Here is a 14,495-nt window from a genome sequence, read left to right on the forward strand (position 1 = left end):
ACCCTGCCCCTCCCATCAGCCCCACTGAATGGCCTGCCCCCTGCCCACTAAAAGCCCCAGCCCCGTTACCCTGTTAACTCCTTCTGATACTGGGGCATCTTCTTCAGGATCTGGGACAGGTCGTTGATGTTGGCCTGGAGGGAGGCGGTGGTGAGATCCCGGCCGCTCCCAGTGCTTGGAGCCCCCTGCAGGGCAGAGGCAGCAGGGCGGGTCACTCAGGCCACGCGTGGCTGCGGCTTAGGTTAGACCTGCCCTTTCCAGGCCAGCTGGAATGAGACGGGAGCCCTGCAACCCGAGCGCCCCTCAAGGTGTAAAGCAGCAGCGGGCCAGGGAGATGCCAGTGTTGGCTCCCTGCAGCTCTCCCTGCGCGGTCCCGATCCTGCTGTCTGACCCCGCCCCATGGGCCTCTGCCCTCCCCCACTGTGGGGAGCTTCAGAGCTGTGGCTGGGGGCAGGGGACTCCACATACACCTCTAAGCCCTTTACAGGCAAACCCTGGGAGCAACGGGACAGCCCCCCCGCTCCCGCCAACCCCTCCTGGGGCAGCAGGGAAGCCTCCCCTCCCCATCAGTGGCAGTGGGATGGGTCCCCCTGTCCCTCCGGCCTGAACTCCCCAATCGCTCCCCCCAACACCTGCCGCACCTTGTCCGTGGTCAGCCTCTTGCTCTCATAGAAGGTGCACAGCAGCTCCGTCACCTTCCTGCAGCAGGGAGAGGGGTCAGGACGGAGCCAGGCACTGTCTTGGAGGTAGGGGGTACCCTGTCCTATGCTACAGGGGATGGAGCCCCCGCCCCACAGGCACCAGGGTTCTCTGCCTTAAGAGCCTCAGACAGGCTGGGGGAGGCCCTCTTCCTAAGTTACCCCAAGGCAGAGTTCAGTGCACCTCTGGGGGCTCCTGGCACCCTGCTGGGGGGGCCTGGGGGCAGCGGCAGGCCCAGCAGGAGGTTGGTGAGGGACTCACTCAAGGGAGCTGCAGGGTGCATGGGGAGACCCTGGGATCGGGGGAAGACAGTGTCCAGGCAGATCCCCAAGAGGAGATGTGGACAGTGGCTCTGGAAGGGAGCGCTCAGGGGTCCTTTGGGGAGAGGGGCTGGGTCCAGGGGGTCTCAGCACTCAGAGAGGAGTATGTCTGAGGGACAAGCTCCAGCACTGGGTGGGAGGGGGAGGGGGGGCCCTGGCACTGAGCAGGAGAGGGGTGTGTTGCGGGGGGGTGTCCCTGCACTGGGTGGGAGAGGAGTGTATCCAAGGGGTAGTGGGGTTCCAGCACTTGGTGGGAAGGAAAGGGGAGGGGTGTGTCTGAAGGGGAGGATGGGGGAAGTCCCGGCACTGGAAAAGAGGGGGAGGGGTGTGTCAACGGGGTGGGCTGTCCTGGCACTGGGTGGGAGAGGTGTGTCCAAGGGGGGAGTCCTGGCAGCGGGCGGGGAGGGGAGGGCTGTGCCAAAGTGGGGGTAGGGGGTCCCAGCATTGGGTGGGGAGGGGAGAGGTGTGCCGAAGGTGGGGGGGTAGCGAGACCCGGCACTAGGCAGGGCACGGAGTGGTGTGTCCGGGGGTGGATGGGTCCCGGCCCTGGGTGGGGCACTGAGGGGCATGTCCGGTGGATCGGTGGGGCATGGAGGGGTGTGTCAGGGGGCAGGGCTGAGCGCGCTCACTTGGAGACGTCAGCGATGTGCACGTGGCGTAACTGCACCCAGAGTTCGTCGTCTTCGTCCAGCAGCGCCTCTTTCTCCTGCGAGTCGCTGATGCCCGTCGTCTCGTACCTGCAGGGGGGAGATGGGGTCAGACTGTGGCACCCCTCCCCCCAGTGTGGGGGCTGCGGAGCAGTGCAGGTGCCTGGGCCACATCCCCCCCAGCCCGCCTGAGGAGGGGTGCGGGGCGCCCCCTGCTGGCAGCCAGGCCCTACTTGTAGGTGTCTTTCTCGATGCTGAGCAGGTCATAGGCCATGGCCTGGTAGGTGAGCTCGTGCAGCAGTGGGGACACCAGGTCGAAGCTTCGGTCCACAATCAGCAGCTGAGAACGGGCTTTGTCGGGGCCCTGGGGCAAAGGAGAGAGAAACCCATCACCTCCTGCTCTGGCAGAGGGTTCCTGGCCTGGCTTACATGGCACAATCCAATGGGCCCTGGTGGCCTGAAACTTCACTACCCACCCTCTCTGTGGCCCAGCCCCCAACCCTAGGGGGAAGCCAAGAGACACGCCCCAAGCTAGCTGGGACGTGCCCTGGGGTCCTGCCCTGACCAGCTGCACTGCAACGCCCCCTGCAGGGACGGGCTACCTGCCCCTCATGCAAATAGCAATGACCCCCTCCCCCAAGCATGCTCTCTGCTCGTGCCTCTCCACCAATGGGAGCATGCCCCTTACAAGGCAGCTCCCTGACTGCCCCTTGCTCCATATGCTGTGTGGGGACGGGGGGGGGGGGGAATTACACTAGAAGGGCCTGGCTAGTCTATCATTAACCAACACCAGGCCCAGAAACTCTTTGATACAAGGTCCCAGAGGGGGACGACAGGACATTATCCCTATGCCCCACCTTGCATCTGAGCTGGGACCCCATATGAAGCTCTAGCTCCCCAGTCCCAGCCTGTGTGGCCCCCCAGCATCCAGTGGGACAGAGACCACGCAAATGGTCAGCATCTCAGACCCACACCATGGGGGGGCTGGCCCAGCCCCCGCTTCCTGCCTGATCAGCATGCACTGCCCTCTTTGCGCAGCAGGTGGCGATAGGAGACCAGCCCTGCGCTCTCATGGCAAACGGCTCTGAAACCGACTCCAGCAGCCCCAGTGGAACACAAGCCCACCCAGGAGCACCTCGGCAAGGGGCTGCGTCTGCTCTTTGCTGGGTAGCACAGACAGTCGGGGGTGGGTGGGGTGGGGACGTACAGCCCCTGATGCTACCCCAACTGTCCCACCTCAGTACGTGGCCTGATTTTCAGCCACGCTCAGGAGCAGAACGTCGGACCGGCCACCACCCACCAGCCTGGCAGGTCTCCACAGCCTCTGGGTAAATGGGTTGAGGCTGACGGGGGAGCGCCTCTCTTGGAGGAGTATCTGGCTCCCACCACTGTAGCACTATCATTGCTTCATCCTGCCCCCCCATGCACGTGGTGCTGGGCAGGGCTGTCACCCCATTGCAGAGGGGGATGGAGGCCCAGAGGGGCTGGGTGACTCACCCAAGGTCACACAGGGAGTCTGTGGTAGAGCAGGGACATGAACCCAGAGCTGGCGCCATCATTCCTCTCTAGCCCTACCCAGCCTGGATGGGTTGCTATGCTCAGCCCCCACCCCCCACCCTTCCGGGACTCTGCTCACACCCTTTGCCAGTTCGGCTCTGCTGGAGGGATCCCTGAGTGCAGATGGGGGCTGGCAAGACCACCGGATCACCCCACTCTGCCCAGAGCAGAAGGGTGGTTAGTGCACTGGTGGGTGCCACAGCACTGCCTGTCCCAGCTACCCCTCAGGGCTGGCAGCTGGGAAACATCAAGGCAAGAGGGACTAGTGCAGACAAGGCCCCAGGGTGCCGGGACCGCAGGCTGGGTGGCTTTGGAGACCTGACTGCTCGAGGCCATGCTACAAGAGACCCTGGGGTTCTTTCTGCGCCAGCTGGCGAGGCAGGGGCACATTGGACTGGCCAGCCGGGAATATGCTGCATGGAGCCAGCATTGCATTGAGAGCAGGGGCTTGAGTCAGCACTCCTGGCCCTGCAGTGGGCATGCTGTCTGGATTCTATTGAAGGGGGCTGGGCAGGCAGGACTCCTGGCTCCTATTCCTGCCTCTGCCACCTACTCCTGGCATGCTGCTCCATGCCTCAGTTTCCCCCCTGTAACATGGGGATAGTGCTTTCACCTGTGACAGGGAGGCTTGGCAAGAGCCTCAGGAATATCCCTGGGGGGACTCAACGGGAGTAACAGCAGCAGGGTGTGCACAGAGCAGGATTTTCCCTCCCGAGCGCCATTATCAGCTCCTGAGAATAGCCCAGATCAGACTGGGGCTGCAGGCTGGAGCCAGATCTGCTGCAGCAAGTAGCTCCAGTGGTTAACAAGCATGCTGTCAATCCCTTCCCTGGGTAGATGGTTTGGGCAGCCAGGTGCGTGCCAGGCTCCCCTCTGGAGGCAGGCCTGTGCTGCCAGCTGTGAGTTACAGAGTGTCTGTGCCATGGCAGCCAGCTATCCCAGAGGGGGCCCCCCTGCCCGAGACTGGTAGCATTATCCCCATTTTACAGATGTGGAAACTAAGCCGTAAATAGGGGAGGTGACTTGCCCAAGGTCACCCAGCTGGGAATAGAACCTGGGTCTCCCATCCCAGTCCAGGGCTCTATCCACTAGGCAACACTGTCTCGGTGGATGGGAAAGTAGAGAGGAATGGTCATGGATCCACAGGGTCGGTGCCAGGGTCCCAGCTGTGGAAATCTCTGGGAGGAAGCCCTTTGCTGTGCCAGACCCCAACAGGTCTCTCTCTTCCTCCAGGACAGGCCACATGGCCTTCCCGCCTCCTGAGACTGAACCGCTAGGCTTCACCCCGTGAGCCCTGCCCAGCGAGTCCAGCTGAGACAGATCCTGGTAGAGACCCGTCCACTCCGCAGGGCCCGACGCCCCTCAGCCCGGGTGACAGGGCCACTCACCCAGCGTTGTCAGAACAGTCGGGTTTCTTAGGCACCTGGACCCCAGCCCGGGCAGCCCAGCCCACTGAAGGTTAAAGCAAGAGGCCGTTCTGGTCAGCCCAGAGCCCGGCCGAGCTGCAGAGAAACCTGTTTTCAGCTCCGGGTCTCTCACTCAGGGCCTGTCTACATGTAAACCACTTCAGCTGCTCCGCTTCAGTGACGCCGCCTTTCCCATACCCCCGAGCGATGCAATGGCACCGACCCAACTGCCTCGTGTAGACCAGGCCTCGGCCTGACCTTGGTCAGTTCTCAGGCGAGAGCTCCCAGCTTCCCGCACTCATCCCCCAGCTCAAACCTTCCCAACCCTGTGTTCTCGAGCTGGGGGCCCTGCTCCAATTCCCTGCTGGGAGCATCCAGCCAGGAGCCATTGGAGCTGGCACGGTCTTTCTGGCCCCCAGGCTGATCTGCGTTGGATTCTCTTAATTTCACCAAGACAGGGAGGTGACACCCCCCCCACACCCCGCATGACTCTTACCTTCCCCAAGAATCCTTCCCCTTCACCCCCTGCCAGAGAAGCCAGGAAATATATAGGGAAACTGAGGCACGCATCAGCTTCATAAAAGATATTACAAACATTCCCAGTTGGTCACAGGTGCACAGTCTCCCAGCAGCTCAGCAAAGGCTGGAAGCAAGAGCAGAGGCAACAGGAGGGAGAGATCTGGGCAGGCCTTGGATTTTACATCACTTTCCTTCTCCTAGGGGGGCAGGAACTACTGGGTTTCCCGTGTGAGAATCCAGGGCAGGGTGGGTTTGCAGCTCCCCTCTGCTGGGGGTGGGACGGGGATGGCAGGAGCTAGGGGAAGCCCACAGGCCAGGGCTGACTTGTGGCTAAGGCTCAGGAGAGCTGGGTTCTGTTCCTGCTCTGGCAGACTCCCTGTATGCCTCAGTTTCCCATCTGTAACACAGGCCACCCTGCCTCCCCTGGGAGGCTGAATTCATTAGTGAGATTCTGATACCATGGTGATGGGTGTAGGAGCACACACAGACAGGAGTGTCCAGGTGTGGAAGAGGCTCTGTGTGCGAAGCTTAGTTCTGTGACCGAACTGCCCTGTTTATAAACAGAGAGATTGTGCTGGGCACACACTTCCCCAGTCGGTGCCTCGGTTTCCCAATCTATACAGAGGGGATAAGGACACTGGCCTTTGTAGAGCACTTTGAGATCTGCCCACAGCCAGTGTTAGAGAAGGGCTGGGGCCATTAGTCCAGGCACACAGGGAATGCTATTGTTCTGACAACCCCTCAGGATCTCCAAGGGTGTCTAGACCCCACCCCTCCCCCCGCCAGGATCTCCGAGCAGGTTCTAAATCACTCCTCCTTCCTTCTACTTCTCATGTGCTCCCCTGCGGCTCTGTCCCATGGCAAGGGCGTGGCCAACACAGCTCGCTCACCTCTCCCATGCTGGGCTCGTATGCCTTGAACGCCTTGAGTTTGGCCAGCACAGCGTGCGCCAAGTGGAAGTTATCTTCATGGTCCCTGCAGCAAAGACAAACCCTGTGGGTCAGAAACAGCTCCTCCCCCGGGGGCACACGCACTTCCTGTAGGAGGTAACCAGGTACCCTCGCCCTTTGGGCACACTCACTTCCTGTAGAGGATGGCTGGGTACTTCTCCATGGCACACTCACTTCCTATAGGGGATAGCTGGGTACCCCTCCCCCTGGGCACACTCACTTCCTGTAGCGGATGGCCAGGTACCCTTCTCCCTCTGGGCACACTCACTTCCTGTAGAGGATGGCTGGGTACTTCCCCATGGCACACTCACTTCCTATAGGGGATAGCTGGGTACCCCTTCCCCTGGGCACACTCACTTCCCGTAGCGGATGGCTGGATACTCTTCCAGGGTTTCACACAATGTGGCAATCTGCTCTGCCAGCATCTCCATCTGCTTGTTCTTTTCGAAAAAGCGGTAGGGGCTGAACCAGTTGTGGAAGCTCTGTGGCCTGTCCAGGGAGTACACCTTGGGGATGGGGGAGAGCAGAGATCAGACCCCGGTGCCAACTGCTTGCAGCCAGGCCAGCTGTGCCCCATACCACGCCCCTAAGATGCGCTGTTGGATCAGGCCAGCCAGCAGAGCTGTAGCGAGCCCCTAGTGAGGGAGAGATCCCTTTGCCAGTGCCACTCCTGTTGTGGTAGAGGGATAGCGAGCCAGAGATTCATGCACCAGCCTGGGATGAAGATGCCCCAGGTTCAGGTCCTTACTTGGCTGCAGACTCCCAGGTGCCCTCAATGTTGGGGGAGGGGGCTTGGCGACGCTTCTAGTCTGGCGAAAGCCCCAGCATAGCCACGGGCAAACCCGGCACCAAGGCGCGTCTGCCGCTATCGCTTATTTCACTGGCTGAACAGAACGAGCCATTGGGACAAACGTGCTTGGACACCAATAAACAGTATCGGCCCATGAAGGGTTTGCTGGTGCAACGGGACGGGTGAGCCAGCAAAGCCTCCTTACGGACACTCAGCTTATACCAGCCAAAGCTTCTCTTGGCACAGCTGGCACCAGTACCCCAGATGAAATCAGCTAGAGTGGCGAAAGGACTGCTTTGCCAGCATAACGGCATCTACCCAGGGGCTCTGCCACCACAGCTGCATCAGTTACAGGGAGGATTTTTTCTCTCATGTCCCTGTAACAAACCCATACTAACAAAGCTTTTGTGTGTAGACCAGGCTCATGTCTCTCTGTGCCTCAGTTTCCCCATCAATGCAATGGGGCTGACACCACAGTCCTGCCCCTCAGGGGCAGGAGGGGTGAAATCCACTGATGACACAAGGAGGGGATGGGGTGGTTGGGTAAAGGGCAGGCGTGTGGAGTATCGGGCTGTCTTGCAGGCCTAGTATAAACCATCAGTAAGAGCTGGTAAAGCCAGGGAGGCAGGGCCCTCCTCCCCCATACATCTACCGTCCCCACCAGGTGCAAGCCAGCGATTCCACATCTCACAGGGTGTGAGCAGCCAGCTAGTCCCTGCTGCCCTGTGCTGGCGTCAAACCCGGGGCCCTAGAAGGGAAAGGTTCCCCCGCCAAGCCACATGAAACAATAAGGGTGGGGTGTCGTACGTCACCATCCGCCCCGCGGACCTGCTCCTCTAAAGCCCGGCCACCCCTCACCTGGCTCTCATAGGGCAGGAAGGCCATGTTGATCTCCTTGAGGGTTTTGATGACCTTGGTGATCCGTGACTTCCTCAGCTCCTTGAACAGAGGCTCAGGTCAGGCTGCAAGGCAAAGGCAGTGGGTGGGAGTGACAGGCACAGGGCTCAGGACCCCCAGCACAGCGCCAGCCCCCATGGACGGGGCCAGGACGGGCACAGCAGGGGCAGTAGTGCTGCACACCTGTGGGGAACCTGGGCAAGCCAGCAGGGCCACACAGGAGTCAACGATGAGTCCAGCCCCCCCGAACCAGAGTCATGCCGGGTTCTCGCCTTCTGCAGCATCAGCAGCGAGGGGGAGCCACAATCTCTCCTATGCAGCCCCTGTCTCACACCCTGCCCTCAGCCCCCCCACAGGGCTGAGTGACTGGAGTGTACAACTCAGGATGATGCACAAGGAGGAACGGGGACTTGGGCTCCCCCTGCCGCTGTAATGGGGAGAAGCAGATATGACCCTGACACACTGGGTATTCTGGTGGTGTCCCATCCCCCCACCGAGTTGGGACTGATGGAGCAATGCATGCTGGGAATGGTAGCCAGAGGCCGCCTTTCTGGGCACACGCTGCAGGTGTCTGTGAGCCGTGCTGGCTGGAGGCAGGCCCGTGGGGGAGAAGGGGAGGAAGGGATAGGTGGTCATTCGGTCTGGCCTGCTGGGGCTGCATCCCCCTGCAGGAGGGCAGAGCATAATCAGGGGGGTGCGCACTGGCCTGCCGGCAGAGAGAGACCCCCCACCCCCAGGCTCCAGTGTGCTGCTGCCCAGGCTCCCAGCTGGGGGATCCCCCGACCCCCGATACTCACGGCTGAGGAAGAAGACGTTAGCTGCCTTGTAGTTGAAGGTGGGGGTGCCCTGGAAGTCATTGATCAAAGCCTGCACCGACTGCAAAGTGGGGAGAGGGGGGTTGTCAGCACCTGCCGAGGCCCCTCCCTGCTGCTCAAATGGCCCAGCCCATGCCCAGCCCCTGGTGACTCAGGGCCTAGCATGATGCCATTGGGAGGTGGGCTGGTTTTCACCCCCCTGGCTCTGGGCTCCCTCCCCGCCTGGAGCAGGGCATGTGCCCATGTGCCCGGGACATCCTCAGGGCCCAGCCACATCTCTCGCTGGCACAGAAGTGTCCATGCCCGGCCACAGATGGGGCCTGGCATTGCCTTGCTGCTGAACTAAGTGGGCTCTGAGCAGTGCCCAGGGAACAGCCAGCCGAGCAGCAATCCCAGGCAACTACCATCAGGGCCCCCTCCCTCCCCGGGCGCCATGCTGGGCACCTGCAGCTTCGCCACGCCAGCTAGCCTGGCAAGGTGTTTGGAACCTGTTCAGACCCCTCGACCGGCCATTGTGACAGGTGAGAACCTGGCTGCCCTGTCCCAAGCCCCAGGCCCCAGCTCGCAGTCCTCTCCTACAGCGCTCCCTCCGCGGGCAGCCCCTGTGGGTTCTGGGCTTCACCCTGCTCTGCCAGCGCCCCCTGCCTCTGGTCTCCCTCCACTCACCTCGCTGCTGCAGATGCAGGAGCCTCCTCCCCAACAGCCCCTGCTCCCTGAACCTCTACCTCAGCGAGTCTCCTTCGCTTTGAGTCTCAGTTGAGGTCGCCTCTCTCCACCTGCTGCACCTGCCCATCCAACCCCCACAGGATTGCACTGCGGAGAGGTCTGGGGGACAGCCTGTGCCTCACGTGGCAAAGAACATGAAGCCCAGCTCTGGGCAAGCAGCCTCTTGGGGAGCCCTGACTGGCCCCATTCCCATCCTGACGTTGTGCTGCGCATCCCCCCGGACAACGCCACCTCCAGGCAGCACTAGGAGCTGCCCCGGGGTCTCCCCTGCTCCCCATCCAGTTGCCCCAGGCCCGAGCTCCTACCTCCTCCACTGGGCTGAGCAGGTAGATGGCCTCCAGGCTGGGGATTGGCTCCCGGCACTTGTTAATATCTTCCACAACTAGGAGAGAGCAGACACTGGGCGCGGGTCAGTGTGTCCTAGCCACCTGCCCCAGCCGCTCTGCACCAGGATGGGGGGAGGGGAAGCCAAGGGGCACAGTGACGTTCGCTGGCAGCAGGCCGGGGCGTTCCAGAGGCGACAATGCAGCAGCCGCTTTGATGTGGGGCCATGGGCTGTGATGCTGCCACAGTATGGAGCAGGGAAGGAACGGCCCTCTGTACTGTGCTGGGGGCACCCCGCTAGAGCGCTGGCTCAGCTCTGTGCCCCTCAACCCCAGGGCTCCTCCACCCTGGAGCAGGGAGCCAGCATTCCCCCTCCCCAGCCAGGACCCTGCCCACAGCATGGGGGAGGAGCAGCAAGGAGTTAACGGGAGTCTGAGAAAAGCGGTGAAGAGGTTCCATGGGCTGAAAGTGCCGGGCTAAGGGAACCCGACCTGGCTGGGAAGGTACCAATAGCAAGGAGGGCGTCTAGGGGGCTGCAAAGCGGGGAAACTAGATGCAAACGTGAACATAGACAAGTCAACTCCCTGACGGTGAGGTGTATCCAAGGGGGAGGGGAGCCCTGGCGGGGAGAGCAGACGGGAGGGAGGGGCCACTCACGTGTGATGCCTTCGTCCACGATGTCGGACATCATGCAGCATGATGAGAGGATGCGCGTGCTGGGGTGGTCCATGATCAGCACCTGGGGTAGCGAGAGGTGAGCGCTCCACTTCGGATGAACTAGTCACTGCCCTGAGCCCAGCCGCCCACCATCATCATCCACAGCACAGCCAAGGGAGCAGAGCGACTGCTAATGGCAGACCCCTTCCACAGCCCTTTCACAGCAGAGCAGCAGGGCCGGTACCAAGCCTGCACTTTGCTGAGCTGACCGTGCTAAGGACTGCGTGAGGAGCTACAGGGAGAGTGGCTCCGAGCAGAGTGGCTGGTACGAGATGTAGGAGACAAACCTGGGACACCCGGCCATTCAGAATGGTTCCATCCTCCTAGACTGGAGGAGATCAGCCTCTTCGCCCAGGTGACAGGGTGAGTGCAAGAGGCAGGGACAGAACCCAGGAGTCCTAGCTCCCAGTCCCCTGCTCCTATCCACCAGATATCCGCTCCCCAGCCCTCGGACAGAACCAGGATCAGGGCACAGAGAAATGGAACGAGGGGAGTCTCCGTGTTCCCCTAGGAAAGCCCTGTAGGCCATTGGCCCAACATCTCCACCACCTTCCTGCCGTGCCGAATGCTCCCTCTGCCGCACCGGCCTAACCCGCTGCTCCACATCCCCCAGCCCAGTCCATGCCGGGGGCTCAATAACCTGCCTGCCCAATGGTGCATACTGCCCCCATGCTTGGCGCTCTCCTGCTCCTCCTCCCACCCAGGCTGATTCACTGGTTCCAGTGGTCTGATCCGGTGTGTGTGGGGGGAGATATGGGGCTAGCTGGACAAGCTGGGTCTGATCCAGCGCAGTGGGAAGGCAGACATACGCAAGCCTAGCTGGGGACGGATGATGGTCTAGACAGAGCAGGGATCTGATCCAGCAGGGAAAAGCTCAGGTTCCTAATGAATCTCAAGAGGCTGGAGGGGGAGGAGCATGATATATGGATACAGCATATCCCCAGGGGGACACCAGGGCAACAGGTTCGGCCTGCTTACCTTCCATTCTCTTTCCTTCTTCACACTGTGAAGGACAACGCTGAGGATCTCTGCGAGGGAAAGAGACGGGGATTAGTGGTGGGGCTCGGACGGGACAGCTGTGCCCTGAGCCAGGACCCACTGGCTGGTGGAAGGACCCCTCGGAGAAGTGGCTCAGAGGCTGCTTTCAGGCCAGCTAGTGATATGCTCCTAGCTGAGCCCCCAGTCAGCGATCGTGGTGGGGTGACAGGCTAGATGGGCCATGGGTCTGATCCCCCTTCCTTTCTGCCGGGCTGGATACGAGCGCAGCTGAACTAAGGATCTGGCCCCGTGCAGCAAGAGAACAGATCCTGTCCAGCACCTCTTGACTGGAGGGGATCCAGGGACCCTCTACTGTGTGTGGGGGACAACAACACAACAAAGACTTCAAATCCTGAGTCCTGCACATAGAACCCCTCCAAGGCTTGCCCCGCTCAGGGAACTGCCGGCCTGTCTCCTGGGCACCTTCCACGGCCCAGCTAAGCAATTAGATAGTCAGCTCTTCGGGCCAACCACCATCTTTTTGTTGGTGATGACTGGCGCTCCTGGGCACTACCGTAATACACCTAATGAATAATGTACAACGCCTTGCAAAATGGGGCCTTGGTCCATGACTGGGGCTCCTGGGTGCTACCATAATACATCTGTTTGTTTTACCCCTACGAAGCACCTGATTCTGGCTGGTCCCGTAGGGCAATAGCCCCGAGACCCTGACCTGTGCTCTCACTCTCACTCCCACTCCCGGTAGCTGGTGTGCGTGAGTGTACTGCCCAACATACTATGTTTCCCCCATAACTCAAGCAATGCCTCTTCCTACCCCACCTCTAGCCCATCAGGACTTGGCTGCTCGGACCTAATGAGGCTCCAGGGGCTATTCTGCACCAGGACGCACTGGCCTCCCTGCTGCTTTCCTGCAGTTCCTTTACACCTGTGGCATGCGGACGCCCCGTTCACTGGGGCACGTGGGGCTCTAGTGCAAGGTAAGGGGCCGGCAGCACAGACTGGATCCAGACATGGTGAAGGCAGACATGAACCTGCTTTCTCCACGCAACTCCGCCCAGGCATTTTGACCCTGAACTGCAGTTACAGCTCCCGACGCCAGCCCTGGGCTGCCCCCACCAGCTGTGCCAGTGCCTCTCACTACTGACTGGAGCCCTTGCTATCCCAGCCCTTTCCTCCCCCCCATTCCCAGCTCCGCCAGTGCCCCTCACTCCTGTCCACAGCCCCGTGCTGTCCCAGCCCTGGGCTCCCACCCACTCCCAGCTCCGCCAGTGCCCCTCACTCCTGTCCGCAGCCCCCTGTTATGCCAGCCCTGGTCTGTCCCCCACCAGCTCTGCCTCACTCCTGACCCGCAGTTATTGCAGTCCTGGGTTCCCCACCTCACGGCTCTGCAGATGCCCCTCACTCCTGTCCGCAGCCTTCTGCTATTCCAGCCCTTTGCTCCCCCCCCCCAATTCCCAGCTCTGCCAGTGCCCCTCACTCCTGTCCACAGTCCCCTGCTATCGCAGCCTTGGGCTCCCACCCACTCCCAGCTCCGCCAGTGCTCCTCACTCCTGACCCGCAGCTATTCCAGTCCTGGGTTCCCCCCCTCACGGCTCTGCAGATGCCCCTCACTCCTGACCCGCAGCCCCCTGCTATTCCTGTTCAGAGACCCCTCTTGAACCAGGGCAGTATGGCCCACCCCAAGTATTCAAAAGTCACGTGTCAGGCCCTCCTAATTGTGCGATTTAGTGAGGAAAAGCTAAGAGAAGAGCTAAGGGTTGTTAGCACCACCGGCCGTCCTGAGCTGTGGGGCACTTTTGCTCTGTCCCAGTTCTGGGGGCAACCATGGAACATCAGAACTGAATCCACTTTCCAAGGGTCTTTTAAACCCCAGGTCTGTGGTCTGGATTTAGCCACAGGCCCCGTCCACTGCAGCCTGGGCTGGAGATTCAGCAGTGGGTTGGGCTTCTGAAGTACCAGAAATGGGTTGGGCTTCTGAAGTGTAAGGCTTTAACTTGCTCTCTCCTACATTACAGCTATAGCCTACGCCAGCTCTGTGTTGGGGCCGGGCAGAAGTGTACTGCTTCACTACGTTACAAAGTGGCTATGACGTCATTTTTCTCCTCGCGCGCAGCCGTTACCCGTTCTGACAGGCTGTTTATAATTCTAACTTTACTAGTTTTCAGAGGTTGTTCGGGGGGGGGGGGGGGTGCAAGGTGGAAGTTTCGCCTAGTGCACAAAATATCCTTGCACCGGCCCTGGTGGGAGTCATCCTGATGGAAAGAGATGACGACGATGACGCCCCCCCTAAGTGCAGCTACTATGGGAGGGGGCAGCCCTTGGGGGTGGGGCAGACAGCCTCCTCCCCGTCCTGGTGTGTGACAGGCAGGCGGGGGGGGAGCTCTCTGCTCCAACTGACTCCTAATCCTCCCCGAGGGTGAGACACCCCCAGGAGCGCCCCTCCCAGGGCCCCCCAACTGGGCCCTGCTCCCCCAGACCCACACCCAACCAGACCCTGCCCCCGACCGGGCTCAGACCCCCCCGGCTCCGCACTCACTCTTGTGCACCACCGCCTTCAGCCCGGACGGGGCCATCTCCGCCTCTTGCCACGTCCCCTCGAGCCCTGTGGGTAGAAGTGGGACTCAGCTGTGTGCGGGGTGGGGCTGGAGTCAGGACTCCTGGGTTCTGCCCTGGCTCTGCTCCTGACCTTGGGCACGCCCTGGCCTCTCCCTGCCATGCTCTGGGGAGTGTCTGTGATGCTGGGCGACGGCCCCTAGTGACGCTGAAATCAGTCACTGGTGGATGGGCCCAGCCCCCCCTAGTGTCACTGATGGACGGGCCCAGCCCCCCCAGTGACTGATTTCAGTATAAAGCAACTAGGGTGCTGGCGGGTCGATGTCTGCAAGGCTGAAGACGGCCGAACGCCACAGCCCCCCACTTCTGGCGCTGCGAGGGCTGGGCCTGGGCACCAGTTGGCGGGCGCCCGGTGACAGGGCCACGCAGGTCCCCAGTGAACCCCCACCTGGTCACGTGGGGCGCCGAGGGAGGCGGGGGCTGTCACGGAGTGTGGGGGAGTCCAGGCCCTGCACCCCTCTTCCTGGGATTCACTGAGACTCTCAGCCAGCCAGTAAAACAGAAGGTTTATTGGAC

The 14,495-nt window shown here is 61.3% G+C and overlaps 1 pseudogene; it reads right to left on the minus strand.

The window, feature by feature from the left end:
• Positions 1 to 65: 65 nt before the first annotated feature.
• On the minus strand, positions 66 to 13,997 carry LOC141975300 (syntaxin-binding protein 2-like; annotated as a pseudogene).
• Between the last annotated feature and the right edge of the window lie 498 nt (positions 13,998 to 14,495).

Source organism: Natator depressus, chromosome 20 (genome assembly GCF_965152275.1).
Source record: "Natator depressus isolate rNatDep1 chromosome 20, rNatDep2.hap1, whole genome shotgun sequence".
Classification (NCBI taxonomy): Eukaryota; Metazoa; Chordata; order Testudines; family Cheloniidae; genus Natator; species Natator depressus.